General features: G+C 45.0%; 1 long non-coding RNA gene across 1 annotated transcript; it reads left to right on the plus strand.

Annotated features, from left to right (window-relative positions):
• Nucleotides 1-1,227: 1,227 nt before the first annotated feature.
• Nucleotides 1,228-7,046, plus strand: LOC309529776. The gene is made up of 2 exons (XR_014218444.1): nt 1,228-1,439; nt 6,869-7,046. It is a non-coding gene; the product is annotated as an uncharacterized lncRNA (long non-coding RNA).
• The last annotated feature ends 11,065 nt before the right edge of the window (nt 7,047-18,111 follow it).

Below are 18,111 nucleotides of genomic sequence, written 5' to 3' on the forward strand. Positions count from 1 at the left end.
TGGTCCAACAACATCAGGTGCACCACAGGCTCCCGCTCTCTGCTCAAATGGTTCTTTGTTCAGTGTGCGCTCTCTTTGCTCATTACTTACAAACCTAGGGATTTGGTGTGGCCAGCCCCTGCTGCACTCTTTCTCACATTTCTCATACTCACCCACTATCTAGTCCAGCTGCCACTGGAAATGGCACTCAAGGCCATCTGATTCTCTGTTCCAGGCAGCCATAACATCTAGAACAGGGGTAGGACATCAACATGGGCCACTCTTGGCCTGCCAGGAGGACTAGTTTTGCCCATGAGGACACCCCCCCCCCAAAATATATATATATCCCAACAGCTGATGTCACTGGTGATATCATCTGATGGACGTGAGGATGGGCTTTAATTCTGCATTGGTTGTGTATCCTGTTTCCAGTAGGGAACAGGCTTGCGCAGGTAAAATAGTAGGATTTAACTCCCATGCGCCAGCTGATTAATGCGTACAGTGGTGCCCCGCAAGACGAATGCCTCGCAAGACGGAAAACCCGCTAGACGAAAGGGTTTTCCGTTTTGGAGGTGCTTCGCAAAACAAATTTCCTATGGGCTTGCTTCACAAGACGAAAATGTCTTGCAAGTTCCTGCAGGGTTTTTTTCCTCCCCCCCCTTTTCCCAAGCCGCTAAGCCGCTTATCAGCTGATCCTAAGCCGCTTATCAGCTGATCCGCTAAGCCGCTTATCAGCTGATCCGCTAAGCCGCTTAACAGCTGATCTGCTAAGCCGCTAAGCCGCTTATCAGCTGATCCGCTAAGCCGCTAAACCGCTAATAGCGCTAATCCGCTAAGCCGCTAATGGGCTTGCTTTGCAAGACGAAAAAACCGCAAGATGAAGAGACTCGCGGAACGGATTCTTTTCGTCTTGCGAGGCACCACTGTATTAAAGCCCTATGCAAAAACACTCTTTGAAGCAACTCCATGGTTCTCCTTTAAGTGAGGGGGCAAATGAGGGGCTGCTTCAAAGAGTGCTTTTGCATAGGGCTTTAAGACGGTCCCCATACTCCCACTTGGGCCCTCAGAGGCTCAAACAGGAGCACAGCAGCTGTCTTAAAGCCCTTTGCAAATATCAAAAGAACTTTGGCATAACTGCAGGTTCCCAAGTGAGAAGAGGTTTTGGTAGGTGGGGCAGGGCCACTCACCTGTCAATCACTGTGATCTCATAATACTGTCATGCGATTGACATGTGGGTGTAGGCTCCCACCAGTACACTTTGGGCAGCGAGGTCAATCCTGATACAGATCTGCCCCATGGAGCTGAAATGGTTCCTCAACCCTAACCTGGAGCTAATTTCTGTTTAATTTCTGTTTAACAGACCGCCAGTTGTCTTGTGCTTGACCACCATTCATCACTACCTGCACTAACTACCAGAAATGCAGACAGAGAATGCAAGACCTCACAACAGAATGGCTAGTGTAAGCCAGCAGTGGTCAACCTCTGGACTGCGAGCCAAATTGAGCATCCCATTTGGCCTGCCCATTTGGCATATTCAGTTCCTTTCATCTACATGTGGTAAATGGATCAGGATATTAAGGTCAGGAACGGGGATCACACTCCTTATAGGGAAGCTGTTTTAGAAGAAGAAGAAGAAGAAGAAGAAGAAGAAGAAGAAGAAGAAGAAGAATAGTAGTAGTAGTAGTAGTAGTAGTAGTTTGGATTTGATATCCTGCTTTCTCACTACCCGAAGGAGTCTCAAAGTGGCTAACATTCTCCTTTCCCTTCCCCCCCCCACAACAAACACTCTGTGAGGTGAGTGTGACTGGCCCAAGGTGACTGACATGTGGAGGAGCGGGGAAGCGAACCCATTTCACCAGATTCCACCGCTCTTCACCACTATACCACACTGGGTCTCTTTAGGTAACATATGTACCATGACCAAAAATGTGATGTGTTCTCTACCTTTTTAGTGGGTGCCCAATGGAGTATATGGGGTATGTGTCTTGAGGTCTCTCTCTAAATGCATTTCTTCTGGCCCCAGAGTATGTCCTCAAGCACGACTCTTGATGAAGAATATGTTTCAGCAAGAAAATGCAGCGTGAGATTTACAGTGCTGGGTTCTGTTCCTATGCAATGAACCTTCCATCCTCTGCTTCCACTTATTTATCTTAATGATCGATGTGTTTTGTGACTCTCCCCTAATGCAATATTCCTAGCTGGTTCTTCTGCTGTAATTTCTGGTTCTTTGCTCTATAAGTTAAACATGTGTCTCCTGTCATGCAAAGCTTGTCCGAAGGATAGATGACTTCTGCTTCCATTTATTTCCTCCGCAGAGGTGAGTGCATTCGTCTTGTCACTTGTAGATCCCGGACAATTTAATGAAGTGTTCACTAAACGTTGCCCAAGAAGTGCTTGCATTATCGAAAACACGGTGAACCCTTCCGTTTCAAGATAAGGTCATTTATATTTAGTAAAAATGGGACTCGGCTATTGTTAAGAGTTGAGTATGACTTATGCTGAGAGAGCCCTTTGTAAGTGAAGCGCCAGATTAATCACGGTGCTCAGTGTGACACAGAGCAGGGTCCCAGATAAAAGTGGCCTCCTCTTATAGTGCAGTCGTCTGTGGGAGGCACTGCCATGTCTAGCTGTCACCCAGTGCCAGACATTGAGTCTTTGGAAGATAAATCAGACATTGCATAGGTTGAGGGCCTTGAGGAACAGGCAGGGGGTCCTGGAACGTGTGCTCATCATCACCTTGAGGGACCTCTTGAAGCAAACACCACTACCATGCCCCCAACTGCCCCATTTTAAGCGGGACATCCTGGGACAGAAACCAATCCCAACTTCTGTTTGCATCCCAGAATGTCCTTTTTTTGGTCTGGCGCTCTTGTGTGAGTCCTCGGAAGGTGCCCAACACTGGTACTCTGGCACATCAGGGAATTATATTCACATGTGGTGGGGGTGTAAACATGTACATTTTTTCTGGCAAAGGGTGTTTAAGGAGGTAACAGAAATCACTGGGTTAAAGCTGACCAAAAGTCCAGATAAAAAAATTCCTTCCACTAGCACCTTAAAGACCAACTAAGTTAGTTCTTGGTATGAGCTTTCGTGTGCATGCACACTTCTTCAGATACACTGAAACAGAAGTTGCCAGATCCTTCTATATAGTGAGAAGGTGGGGAGGGGTATTACTCAGAAGGGTGGTGGGAATGGGAGATTGGCAGATAGCTGAGATGAGCCCGTTGACGACTCTTAACGACTGCAATAGGTCTTACAGGAAAAGGCAAGGGCTGAGAAGGTGAAAAATGGCTTAGTCATGTATAATGAGATAAGAATCCAATGTCTTTGTTCAGACCAGGTCTCTCCATGGTTTTAAGTTTGGTAATGAGTTGCAATTCAGCAGCTTCTCTTTCCAGACTATTTCTGAAATTCCTTTGTAGTAAAACAGCTACTTTGAGATCTTGTACAGAATGTCCTGGGAGATTGAAGTGTTCTCCTACTGGTTTCTCTGTTTTGTGATTCTTGATGTCAGATTTATGTCCGTTTATTCTTTGGCGTAAGGTTTGGCCTGTTTGTCCAATATAGAGAGCTGAAGGACACTGTTGGCATTTGATGGCATACACAATGTTAGACGATGAGCAATTAAATAGTCCTGAGATGGTATGTGTGATGTTGTTGGGGCCAGTAATGGTGTTGTCCAGAGGTAGCATTGTTATCAATTTACGATGGGGTGGAAGGTTCGCAGGCTAGGAAGGACTCGCTCACAAATTTATTGATGGCTGCACGAATTGTGATAGCTAGGAAGTGGAAGGGGCAAGCAGAATATAAAATAGAAGAATGGTATAAAGAGGTGTGGGATATAGCTATTAATGATAAATTAACATGTGCCATTAAGGTAAGATGGGGAATATGCAGGAGAAATGATTCTGAGGAGATATGGAGGGTAGTTGTAGAATTTGTGGTGTTCAAATGGAAAGGGGTCAAACCATCGCAACAGGCACATCCTTCTGATGTCCTGATTTTGGGGACCAAAATGTTGGAGGGTATGCACACTGATGTAAAGGTCTGTGTGGAAGACTACTTACACATTGTCCAATAATAATAATAATAATAATAATAATAATAATAATAATGATGATGATGATGATGATGATGCAGACATGCAATACGAGCGGGGCAGAGGGCAAAAGAGAATACAGATTCCCAGAACATGTGTGTATGCTAATTTACACGCACATATACAAAGGTAGAAAAAATTGCTACTATAATTTTAATAGAAAAGGAATGCATCTCTCCATAGTGGGCAAGACTGCAACCAGTGACCTGTGTGCCTGTTTGTTTCCCAGGTGCTACTAAGGCCCACCCCCCTTCTATAGCTCTTCATCTTTCAACCAGGTTGGCCTTGGCCACCCCTTCAGAGGATTGTCCTCTGCAAAGGAAGACACATGGTCTCCCCAGCAGAATGTATGTGTGCATTTGTATCTCCAACAGAGTCATCCAAGCCCCAACACATCCATTTTTTAAAAGGCAATCTTCTTGTTTTGTTGTAGAATACAGTTATGAGGATGAGAACTACACTTGTTAGATTAAAAAATAAAATAAAATAGGTCTCAGGAACCTCTACAAGCAGCACTGGGCTCTGGCACTAATGGATAATGAAGGTGCAGAGCAAGGAGGAAAGTATTTGAAGGTACTAATTTTGCCTATTTGACACAACTGCTTTTTAAGGTAAAAAGCACAGAGTGCATCGCTCGTGGGCTGTATTTGAAAACCTACTTTTATTTAATATTAAAACCAGCTTCTTACTGGAGCGGAAGCTTTGCTAAAAATAGCAACTCCCTCTCTCTGCGGAGTTTGTGGAGGGGGATAAAAGGCACAACCAAAATAGGTGATTGTTTCGAGTTTGTGCGAGAGGAATACAAAGGGGATTTTCCCTGTGACCTTTGAGGAGGCTCCTTTGAGAGAAAGTCTCTCCACAGAAATCTCCAAGGGGAACAGCCTATTGGTCTGGAAGCAAATAAACAGCTTGCGCCAGGCACCTAAAGACCAGAAAGCTTAGCTTCTGTGATTCCTTTATCTGCTTCTGTCTATATCCCAAAGGCTCATCTCAAAGGGTTGAGAACTACCAGTTTTAGCATTAAAAAACTACATCCAGTACCCAGTTGTAGTGAGGCTCTTGCAGCAGAGATGCGGGTAGGGATGGGTGAATTTATCAATTTTGGTTCCCCATGTTTGAAAATCGTACGTCTCCACATTTCCACAGCTGTTTGCATTTTGTTTTTTAATAGAAATCCTCATGAAAATTCAGTAGCAATGGTGTGTATTTTTCCTGATAGGTGCATTTTATTTTATTTTTGCCTAATATACACATTTAGGTAAAGTGACTTCTCCTAACCTAATGCATATTCTCACCAATATATGCAATTCCATGCACCCTTCCCCCTAGCATGTTCAGATTTGGTTATGTAACTTGTCTGGAGAACGGCATTGCGACATTTGGAAAGCTAGGCACTGTCTTGGGGGGAGGGGGTGCCGAAGCATTTACTGTGGGTACTCGGCTGGGCCACCCAACACATTGCCTGCTGCAGTGGGGCAGCTCCTTTGGGCCCTCCTGCTGCGATGGGGGGGGCCCTTCATTGGACCCGCCTGCTGCAGCGACGATGTGTGACATCACACGCACGTGTGATGTCACAAGCGTGCGCCAGGCACCCACATTTAATCAATACAGGACATAGCATTTTACAGTGGTACCCCGCAAGATGAACGCCTCGCAAGATGGAAAACCCGCTAGACGAAAGGGTTTTCCGTTTTGGAGGCGCTTCGCAAAACGAATTTCCCTATGGGCTTGCTTCGCAAGATGACAGCCCATAGGGAAATCTCAGGGACAGCGGGGAAGTGCAGCGCGTCTTCCCCACTGTTCTCGGACCTCCTCCGAAGCCTGGCGGCGGGGCGGGGACACCTCCTCCCGCCGCCGCCGGGCTTCGGAAGGCTCCCCCGAAGCCGGGCGGCAGGGCGGGAACACCTCCCGCCGCCGCCCGGCTTTGGAACGGTGCTCCGAAGCTGGGCGGGGGGGGGGAGGGAACACCTTCTGAAGGCGGGCGGGGGGCGAAAGTCTTTGCTCCCCCCTGCCTGCCTGTCCCGGAGGGCTTTTGAAGGCAGGCGGGGGGGGGAGCAAAGACTTTCGCCCCCCGCCCGCCTTCAGAAGAGGTCCAGGACCTCTTCTGAAGGCTGGCGGGGGGCAAAAGTCTTTGTCCCCCCTGCCTGCCTTCCCAGGGGCTTTTAAATCGCCCCGGACAGTGGAGAAATCCTCCGCTGTCCCGGGGCGATTTTAAAATGCCGCCCGCCAGCATTTTAAGATCGCCCAGACAGCAGAGAAGTCCTCCGCTGTCCCAGGGTTTTTTAAAATGCTGGGGGTGGGAAGAAAAGCCCTTGTGTCCCCCCCCCAGCCTTCAGAAGAGGTCCGGGGACAAACTGTCCCCGGACCTGGCCTGAAGGCGGTTTCCCTAGGAACGCATTAATTGATTTTCAATGCATTCCTATGGGAAACCGTGCATCGCAAGACGAAAAAACCGCAAGACGAAGAGACTTGCGGAACGAATTAATTTCGTCTTGCGAGGCACCACTGTACATTGAAGTAAGGGACGATCCTGTATTATACAGGACGGGTGATAACCTTACTTTAAATGCAGACGGCAGATGGGCCGTTAACCGCACCCTGTACCTCGCTTTAGATAACGATTGACTCAGGCCCTCACTGAAAGATTTGCCAGATGTTTTCACATGTCCTTTGGGTGCCGGGATGACAGAAGACTTGCCACTGAAATGAGATTTTCTCCTGTGTAGCGGTCAGGCTTCACAATTAATCGCCTCTAAATCTGAAATATTTCTTCTTCTTTTCCCATCGCAGCTCAGCCCTGCGGCAGTGGAGGGAAATGTTTCAGTTCGAGAGGGTCCTGAAGTGCTTGAGAATTACTATAAAACGAGCAAACGGTCAGATCTCATCAGGCGCAGAAGACCGATACAGAATTTCCACAATGGATTAAAATTGACCTGTCTCATATGGGGCCTCATTGTAGCAATTTAAATCGAGGTGCTCTACAACTTTAATTATTTTATTCAGACATCTTCATTTTTATTTTTATTTTAGCGTTCCAACCTGGGCATATTGGACATTAAACATAAGACCTTTGAGATGGTAATCACTTAATTCCTGAGACATTGGGAAGGTTCCCTCACCCCCTCCCTCCTTGCAGAGAAACATTTGGTCAGTTTGGAAGTCAAAATGGTTTCAGGACTGTCTTCTGTGCTGTTTCAGACATGTGGGTTAGATATTTATGTACGTGTTTGCTTGTTACATTTATGAACATTTATTATATATATAAGACCTTAGAATTACACTAAAAAAGGTGGTACCTCAGGTTAAGAACTTAATTTGTTCTGGAGATCTGTTCTTGACCTGAAACTGTTCTTAACCTGAGGTTAAGACTTTAGCTAATGGGGCCTCCCGCTGCCGCCGTGCAATTTCTATTCTCATCCTGAAGCAAAGTTCTTAACCTGAGGTACTGTTTCTGGGTTAGTGGAGGCTGTAACCTGAAGCGTCTGTAACCCGAAGTACCACTGTACCCACTTTAACGGAAGTAAGCGTACTGAACTCAGAGTATTACTTCTGAGTCAGGATGTTGGGGAATTATGACAAAAATGGAAATGGGAGCAGAAATTGTTGGTGATGGCTTATTTGCCCCGTGACCGGAATGGAAAGCAATTGAGTGAATATGATCCTTAAGTCCCCAACCCACCCCCGTCTGATTGGCTGATTCTGCTTCCCTCCTGGAGCCTGATTGGTCTTCTCTTGCAGGCCAATCAGTTGTTGCATTCTATGATCCTACCAGCCTAATAAGTTGATTAACTTCTTCCTGGAGCCTGATTGGTCTTCTCCTGCAAGCCAATTAGCTGTTGCATTCTAGGATCCTACTTGCCTATTGTTCTAGGATCCAAGGTTAGTACATAACATTTACCTTTACCTTTTTACCTATTTTTCTGGAAAAAGATGTGTCAGAACTCACCATGAACACACCCCTTGTTCTTTTATAATGGCAACGGTGCCTACCTGTAGCTACCTGTGGGTGGGGGGGCCCCCGAAGCCCTCTTGCCATCCATTTGTGGACTACAATGCCCCTCATCCTTTACTATTGGCTGAGCTGGCTGGTAGCCTGTAGTCTGATATCTGAAGAACACTATGTTGGCTCCCCCTGGCACAAACTGTTTGCTGAACTTCTCATTAAAGAACCTCTCGGAGCCTGAAAAACCTCAGAAATCCCCCAAAACCTTCTTTCAAGCAGAGAAGAAGAATTCCAACACTCTATTCAACTTTGCAGTGTTCACCGTGGATTCTAAAACAGCCATCTTGCTTCACGTAAAATGGAGTTTCCCCTTCACTAAATACCTCCCTTGTGACCAACATTAGTTATGAGAACTACTAGAGAACTCTCCAGAATTCAGTTACCAACCTGAGAAATTCAAACACATAGTAATGCATACAAGCACTTACAATTTCAGTGAATCAAATTGCTATACTTAGCATGCCTTCCACTCCACCAGCCATCACTGCTTGCTATGCCCTTTCTCTGGTGCTGCTTCCATCTTTCACCTCTTCTTGAAAGCGAAAAAGTTAGTATCATGAAATATAAATATATTGCTGGCCATTAATCAGGCTCCCCAGCTGCATTGCACTAATTTAACTGTGCGCAATGGTGAAAAATGGTACATGCAGTTTTTCTAGGCTTGGCAGTACAGCCGTAATTTTCCAGCCGTCCCTTCATTATTCTTTCACACTGCCTGCAACGTGATGTTCCCGCTACGTCTCCGCAGAAATGTCGGTGCTTCTTCCCCACCTCCACTTTTCTTTTATTACCACCCAAAGTTCAAACGTCCAATCCAGCATTTGACAAATATCAGAGCTTGCACGGAAACAAAGCTAAATCCCCTTTTAACAAGAGAGTTAAATACATGCCTAATTTTGCTGGATTGAAGAGGCCGTTTTAAAAGTTGCGAAACACAAGTTTGTTTAAAAAGGGCTTGAAAGGAGAAGGAGGTGACCAGCACTGTGTTAAAATTTAAATCGCAACCACTAAATTATAAGCCTGGTATTTAAAGTGTATCTATAATTAAAGTTAAAGTACAGAGAACAGCAGCTAAGTGGGAAAGAAATGTCTTTCATGTTCCTAGTAACACCCTATTCAATTAATGTTTTAATTGCCCAATGATTTTCAGGTCAAATCTCTTCTTCACAGGAAAATATCATCAAATAGCAAAATAATGATGATGATGATGATGATAATTTATTTATACTCCGTCCATCTAGCTGGGTGTGTACACACACACACACAATATATATATATTGTTAGAGATGCTTATATATTTGGCTGAAAGCCTTCTGTTGATTTGTTTCATCAATGGGAAGTATCAGAAGATGTTTCCCTGATACCTGGTGATCTCTCTCCAGCTTTTAGAATGGGATACCCGTCTGAAGTACGTTCTCCCACCTTCACCCCAGTTTTTTAAAAATGGCTGAATATCTACACTTTCACCTCAAAGTGTTTGATGCGTCTCTATGTTTCTTGAACCAGAAGAATTTTGTCTGAAGACAGACATATAAATCAGAAGTTGCAGTAGCCTTTTTACCCATGTTGTAAGCCTAGCTGCATACAGTTTTGCAATTTATGTGACAGGACATTATTAGCCATGAGCTGGTTCACATGTCAGTCTTGTCTGTCCTTCATCCCTCATTTCGGCTGCCTCACTTCTTTAAAAATATGTGATGCAATGCTTAGAGCGGGGATAACCAACCTTTTTGGGCCAGTAGGCCCATCTGGAATTCTGAGGAAGTGCCATGGATGCCAGTCACAAAATGGCTGCCCTGTGTGTGGCATAACACAAGATGGTTGTGGAAGGGGTATGCCATAAGACAAAATGGCGGTGGGGCCATGGCATAACACAAAATGGCGACTACAGTGGTGTCTCGCAAGACGAAATTAATTCGTTCCGCGAGTTTTTTCATCTAGCGAATTTTTCGTCTTGCGAAGCACGAAATCCCATAGGAATGCATTGAAATTCAATTAATGCGTTTCTATGGTCAAAAAAAGTCCAAACAAAGCCAAATTTGGTACAACAAGAGTTTATTAAGTGCTCTTTAAAGTCACACATACTGTAAAGAGCATTTCAAAAATTGAAGGAACAATAAATTAAGTTTCTAAACATGACAGAAAAACATTTAAAAATCAACAAAGTGTACAGTACATTTTCTAAGACTCTGGGGGACAACTCGAAGAAGGTTCCTCTTCCACTCTTTGCTTCTTGCTGAAGAACCCCCTCCTCAACTGTTCCCACAGCCACCCACCACACAGAAATTCAAATCCAGAATTTTTTTAAAAAAACAGCAGAGTGGCCCAATGGTCACAGAAAATCATAAAATTGCAGGGGGGAAAACAAGCTTCCAGATTCTTGCAAACCCCTCCCCAACACCAAGTCCTTGAATTCCAAACACCCCAACCCAAAATCCAAAACCCCCTCAAAAAAGTTTGAAAAGTTTAAAAGAAGTTTTGGAAAAGCTTCAAAAATCACCAAAGTCTTCAAAAACCTCAAAAAAGGCTACCACACCGCGTGCTATGAGTTGTTCCTCGAATCAAGTCGCAACTGTATTAACGGTGTTAAGAAAAAGGAAACAAACTTGCAAGACGTTTTCGTTTTTGGTCTTGCGAAGCAAGCCCATTGGGAAATTCGTCTTGCGAAGCAGCTCAAAAAACGGAAAACCCTTTCGTCTAGCGAGTTTTCCGTCTTGCGAGGCATTTGTCTTGCAAGGTACCACTGTAAAAGAGCCAGGAACATGAAACAGTGTGGACATGCCCCCTATACCACACTTGTGGATTGCTGTCCTTTGGAAGGCTTGCCTGGTACCACCAATACTTATCTTCAGGTGCCTGACAAAAGCATGATGTTTCCACCAGGCCTTTGGCTTGTAATTATCTGTGGCCTCCTTCAGTGGGTGGGATGTTTTAATTCTGCCTTTTATTAAAAACTGAATATGTTTTAGGTTTTTCTCTCTCTTTTGCTTTGTGGTGGTTTCAATCTAGGTGTTATTTATCTGTTGCTGTTAGTCGCTTTCAGTTCCTTTTGATAAAAAAAAGACAAATAAGTTTAATAAATGATAATAGATAAAACAATAAAGTGTTTATGATGCCTCAGCTACAATCCTTGGCTTAAATTAACGGGTCCATCCCGGTGCGCAGTTCCAGACCAAGACTGACAGCAGGTTTGTGGACTCTGTAGCACTCATATGTCACCAAAAAGTCAGGCAGCAGCTACAGCGACTGCAAATAACCTCAAGGTGACCAACACGGTGTTAGCATTCCTTCTGTTCTTAAAAGAACTGTCCCCTGCCAAGCAGGCTGTGATGCTCACACATTTCCCCCGCCCCCATCTTCAGAGCATGGAGGATATTAATTATCGTTGCCAGTATCGATCTGTGACAGTCCGCATGACAATGTGACATGCCGTCATGCTTTTCTCCCTGACTGCTTTCCCTGTCCTTTCCAGCTTTGCACCCTCGCCGACCCCTTGTCCATTTCAATTGTACCACCCTCATTATTATCATCATCGCAATGATCCTCATTCCCTTAAATAGCACAAGTCCGTTTGTGAAGTTCACAGTTTGTATAGCCTGGGTTGCGAAGTGGTAAGGGATGAATTAGGTATGCACAAAGGAAGTCCTGTGTGTGTGTGTGTGTGTGTGTGTTTAGCATTGGATTTCTGATTTCCCCAGCCCTGACAGCTGCTTGCTGTACAGCGATGCAAACTGCCTTCAAAATGCCCCTCTCTGAGTAACATAAAAAACGTAAGAAGAGCTCTGCTGGATCACATCAAAGGCCCGTCTAGTCCATCATCCCATCTCCCCACGGCGGTTAAGCAGATGCCTGTACAATTCAGTTCAATCAATTCATTTGTCTCTTCATGCTGCCAGCAGTCCCAAATCGATTTACAGGGACGATAACATACAAACTATAATATGCAAGGGAAGATCCATTAAAATGAAACAGCTATCCTAAAAGTGTTCATCTGCAAAAATCACCTGACAACAGGAAATAACCTCCCCAGCCGCTGCTTAAAGAACACCAAAAATAACCCACCAAGAGTCAGAAAATCAGCACTGTCCAAATGCCCAGGAGCCATAGCTGTCAACTTACAGATTTGAAAATAAGGGACCAGCAGCCAAAATAAGGGACCTGCAACCTCACCTGTTCCAGGCACTCCAGTCTTCCTGTCCTCCTGCAGGCTGGTCAAACTCATGCTGGTAGCTTCGAGAACACTGTCCAACCAGCTTTGTAACCAGAGGTTCAACTGAATAGAATCTGAATCACATGCACCACAAGGCCTATGCAGCCTCAACTTAAGATGGCTCCCCGGCCTGGCTTTGCACTGCAAAGTTTGCAGCAGCACGTGCCACAAAATGGTGTCCAGCATTCAAAAAACCCCTCAGCTTGCATTAACTAGCCACACACAAGGCATGCAAGCTCCACCCCCCCAGTCGTTCTTAGATTTCTTATTGGGTGAGCAACACAGCCAAGCAACACAGTTGGAGCCTCCCTCTTCCCTGGCCGGCAGGCAGGGAGGGAGAGAAGCTGCTTCCTTTGAAATTTAAGGGACATCATTTAAGGGACATCCATCAATAAGGGCAGCAGCGGGACATGGCGCTGGAATAAGGGACTGTCCCTTCAAATAAGGGACACTTGACAGCTATGCCAGGAAAGCAAGAATGTCTTTGCTTTGCGTCCAGAAGGATGACGAAGTTGGAGCCAGGTGGGCCTTCCTGGAGGAAGCATTGATTCCACAATTTGGGGATTTCTGTTTGAGAAATCCACATGAGGGGAGGCATGACGAGAGACAGTGTGGCGTAGTGGTTAGGCTGCAGTGGTTCTCGAAGGGTGTGGCATGCCACACTGGTGTGCAGGAGAGGATGGCAAGTGTGGTGAGAAAATTCAAGGATGATCAAAGAAACATGTAAACGTTTCATAATATAGTATAGTATCATTTATTTATTTATTTTCAGAATATGGATAGATATCTTTTCAAGATATCTTGAAAGAGAATCAAGTAAAATCCTGCAAGCTCATACCTCTCATTGAGTTTGTATAGATACTTAAGGTACAGATGTAAGAGGCCCATTTATACTCTCAGGGGCCACTTTTTGCTGCTCCCTGTTTTGTAGCAATGTCAATTATTCCACGCCACCCCCCAAAAAAAAATTGATTAGAAATTCTGGGGAAGGCTGGCCCACTGCTGTCCATCCACTGGCACTGCTGACTACTTAGTATGCATTTTGGCCCCTGCCTATTAGCATAATTAGATTTCTGGCGGCAATAATTGTCAGGGATCAGGTAGCGAAAGGGAGGAGAACAATTTATTTTCTCAAAGACATATGCCAACCAGACTGCGAAGACAAATGCGCCTGTCGAGCAAAATGCCAGGTAGTTATTTTCTCTCTGATACGCAAGATTGCAGTGTTCTTCATTTCATTTTTGTTCCCATAACTGTGATCCACTCATCAGTAAATATTATGGTTCCAAGAAAATATAAAGTGTTGGGTTTTTTTCATTTGTAATATAGAGGGGAAGGGAAAAAACAACTCCCTGAGAAGCATTGTTCAGCCCAGACACTAAGGTCCACCTCTGAGGGTCTTTTTGTGGAGACCCTCCAAGTGTCCCTATTTTCCAGGGATGTCCCTGATTTAGAGAAGCCACCCTGGTTTCTGATCTGATCCCAGAATGGAGTTATCCAAACCCCGAGCCATCTGAAAGTAATCCTGTATTTAGAACATTGGGTTTTAAAAAATGTGTAATGTTTTATTATGTTTTTATGTATGTGTGAAGCTGTCCAGAGTGCTGGGGCAAGCAAATAAGATGTGTGGGGTATAAATAGTAAGAATATCACTATGGAATGGGATGCCCCTATTTTCATCTGAAAAAAGTTGGAGGGTCTTTTGGTGGTTCTCTCACTGTGGGAAGTTACAGCGAACCAGATACAGGGCCTTCTCGGTGGTAGCACCCTCCCTGTGGGACACCCTCCCATCAGACTACGCAACTGAAGGCAGCCCTGTATTGAGAAGTTTTTAATATTTGATATTTTATTCTGTTTTTATATGTATCGGAAACCACCCAGAGTGGCCGGGGCAACCTAGCCAGATAGGTAGGGAATAAATAATACAATTATTATTATTATTATTATTATTAAGCAGAAGGAGAAAGGAATATAGGATCCTGCCATATCCCTGGGTGCTGCAATATGCTTTTTGACATAAAGTGACACAGTATCCCAAGTGCAGTTGCACCATAGATTTTTATAATGGCATTAGGATTCCGGTGGTTTTGCTTTCCATTTCCTTCCTAATGATCCCTAACACAGAATTGGCCAACAGCTGGCACATCTGGTTGGCTGCTGCAGAAAACACGACACTGACCTAGATGGTCTGATGTAGCAGTTTTCTTCTTATGTTCCTGTTCCGAATCATTATAATGCACTTCCCCTAAGGGGAAACTGGACAGGATAATTAGCTGAATATTCTCTCTTTGAGTAGCTGTGTGCAGAAAAAGAGCTAAACGCGCTCCTCCTCCTCCTCCTTGTGCCTCAATATATTTCAAATCTCACCCAGTCCTTGGAACCTCTCCTTTGATAGCCTGAGGGTCCCCCGACAACAGCTTTCTTTAGGGAAGACATCTGGATTTGGCACAGATGAATGACAACAGCACCTTCATGGTGCAAACAACAGCAACGTTTCTCTGGAAAGACCTGAAAGTGTTGGCTGATTAATTGTAGCATCCTTTACTAAGGGAAGAATGGCAACCAGAGCCTGATAGTTGCTTTCATATTATTAAAATAATACAGTGGTACCTCGGGTTACAGACGCTTCAGGTTACAGACTCCGCTAACCCAGAAATAGTACCTCAGGTTAAGAACGTTGCTTCAGGATGAGATCAGAAATCGTGCTCTGGCAGCGTGGTGGCAGCTGGAGGCCCCATTAACTAAAGTGGTGCTTCAATTAAGTACAGTTTCAGGTTAAGTATGGACCTCCAGAACGAATTAAGTACTTAACCTGAGGTACCACTGGAAGAAGAAGAAGAAGAAGAAGAAGAAGAAGAAGAAGAAGAAGAAGAAGAAGAAGCTGCTGCCAGTTTCAGGAAAGGGATGAAGCAGTATGCAGGGGCGTAGGAAGGGGGGGTTGTTGGGGGCGGACCACCCTGGGTGCCCTCACTGAGGGGGGGGTGACATTCGGCACGCTGCCTGCCCGCGACTCCCAAGCCTACCCGGAGCCGTCAGGGAAAGTGCGGAAGCTGGCATGGCTTATTTTTCAGAAATCCATGCTGACTATTGGTGATCACAGCATTCCTTTCTAGGTGCTCACAGACTGTTTGCTTAATGATCTGCTCCAGAATCTTCCCTGGTATTGATGTCAGACTGACTGGGCGGTAATTATTTGGGTCCTCTCTTTTCCCCTTTTTGAAAATAGGGACAACATTTGCCCTCCTCCAGTCTGCCGGGACTTCGCCTGTTCTCCAGGAATTCTCAAAGATGACTGCCAGTGGTTCTGAGATCACATCTGCCAGTTCTTTTAATACTCTTGGATGCAGTTCATCTGGCCCTGGAGACTTGAATACATCTAAACTAGCCAAGTATTCTTGTACTATCTCCTTAGTTATTCTGGGCTGTGTTTCCTCTGCTGAATCATTTGCTCCAAATTCTTCAGGTCGGGCATTGTTTTCTTTATCGGAGAAGACTGAGGCAAAGAAGGCATTGAGGAGTTCAGCCCTTTCTGTGTCCCCTGTTTGCATTTCACCATCTTCTCCTCTGAGTGACCCCACTGTTTCTTTGTTCTTTCTTTTGCTACGAACATACCCATAAAAGCCTTTTTTGTTGCTTTTAACCTCTCTAGCAAGCCTGAGTTCATTCTGTGCTTTAGCTTTTCTGACTTTGTGTCTACACGTGCTGGCTATTTGTTTGAATTCCTCTTTGGTGGTTTCCCCCCTTTTCCATTTTTTGTACACATCCTTTTTTAATCTTAACTCAGTTAAAAGTTCTTTAGACAGCCACCCTGGCTTCTTTAGGCACCTTCCATGTTTCCGTCTCATTGGTATTGCCTGACGTTGTGCTTTTAGTATCTCCCTCTTAACAAACTCCCAGCCATCATGAACTCCCTTTCCTTTTAGTATTACTGTCCATGGGATCTCACTTCCCTAAGTTTTATGAAGTTGGCTTTCTTAAAGTCAAGAAATTGAGTCCTAGTATGCTTGGCTGCTCCTTTCCGCTGTATATTTTAGCGACTACTTCACAAGAGGCAGGGTCTTTTCAGTGGTGGCTCCGGATCGATGGCACTCTTTCCTTTGGAAAATGCGGTCACTTCCCTCCTTGTCATCTTTGAGGCTTGCCTTAAATTCCAGATGGCTTTCAATTGGTTGGGAAGGGCCGTCGCTCAGCGGTAGAGCATCTTCTTTGCATGCAGAAGGTCCTGGGTTCAAATCCCAGCATCACCAGGTAGGACTGGGGATGCCCCCTGCCTGAAACCCAGGACAGTGGCTGCCAGTTAATGGTGTGACTCAGTTTTTTAAAAAATATATATTTTATTAAGGTGATTTCAATTAAAAGAAAGAAAGTGATACAGAAAAAAGGGAGAAAAACGTGAAAGGGAGAAAAACACAGTGTAATGCAGTTTCTTATGTTCCTAAGAAAGTGTTTGGAGCGGGTTGGTGGAGGATAAAGCCCATGTTTGGAGGGACAGCCGCTGATGTATTACATGCATTTGTGTCTAATGTGCAGTGTGACCTTTAGAGAAAATGACACTTCCTAACGGTATGAATGGAAGGCGGGGAGCGTATGATTCTTGAAGCACATGGAGATTTCTGCGAACTCTATGGTGGAAGCTAAAGGTAAAGGTAAAGGTACCCCTGACCATTAGGTCCAGTCGCGGACAACTTTGGGGTTGCGCACTCATCTCGCTCTATAGGCCGAGGGAGCGGCGTTTGTCCACAGACAACTTCCGGGTCATGTGGCCAGAGCAGTGCACAGAAACACCGTTTACCTTCCCGCTGGAGCGGTACCTATTTATCTACTTGCACTTGACATGCTTTCAAACTGCTAGGTTGGCAGGAGCTGGAACCGAACAACAGGAGCTCACCCCGTGGCGAGGATTCGAACTGCTGACCTTCCGATCGGCAAGCCCTAGGCTCTGTGGTTTAGACCACAGCACCACCCACATCCCATGGTGGAATCTACACACATATTTAAAAAAACCACTGTGAAAATGCTTTTGTAAAAAACGGTTTGAAAATATATATTGAATTTGCCATAGCTCACTATTGCCATCTAGTGTCACTTTTGTATATTGCACTTTACAATGCACTTAAAATATTTCATTTGCAGCTGTATAGCTGAGTCCTGTGAAAGGGAAATATGCTAGGCCAGGTTAGGAAGGAAAAACAACCGATATTACCTGAGGAATCAAACAGAGGCAGGAAATTCTCTCTCTCTTTAAGAAAGCAACAACAACGAATGGAGGCAATAAAAATAAATCCTCCCAGCAGTTATTAGCACACAAGAAAGCTGCTGTTTAGCAGGTCAGCGGAGGGCGTTGAGCTCATATAATGAAAGGGAATGAGGAGGAAGGGAAACTAATGAATGTTGTTTTTGATGGTGAAATTTTAATGCCTTTCTTGGCATCTGGCCCAGGAAAAAAACTATTGGAAAGGGCATCCTTGCCCAGCTTTTGACAACCTGGTGCCCAGTGGATGTTTTGGACAACGTCCATCAATCCCAGCTAGCTACCGTATTTTCCTGTGTATAACACGCCCCCATGTATAAGTCAACCCCTATTTTTTTGGACAGCAACAAAAAGGGGGGGGATTGCCCAAATTTGTTGAGCTTTTGAGAGGGGGAGATTGCCCAGTTTTTCAGCTTTTGGGGGGAGGGGGTCACCGCCGCCAATCACTCTACAGCCTGCCCGCAAATCGGCCACCCCACTCAACGCAACCACAGCCAATTGCATGCACACCACCCCACACACTTGGACACAGAGCGATAAAGTGCAGGCATCTCTCTGGAAAGAGCAGG

The sequence above is a fragment of the Podarcis vaucheri genome, assembly GCF_965113315.1.
Source record: "Podarcis vaucheri genome assembly, chromosome: 3".
In the NCBI taxonomy this organism is placed as follows: Eukaryota; Metazoa; Chordata; class Lepidosauria; order Squamata; family Lacertidae; genus Podarcis; species Podarcis vaucheri.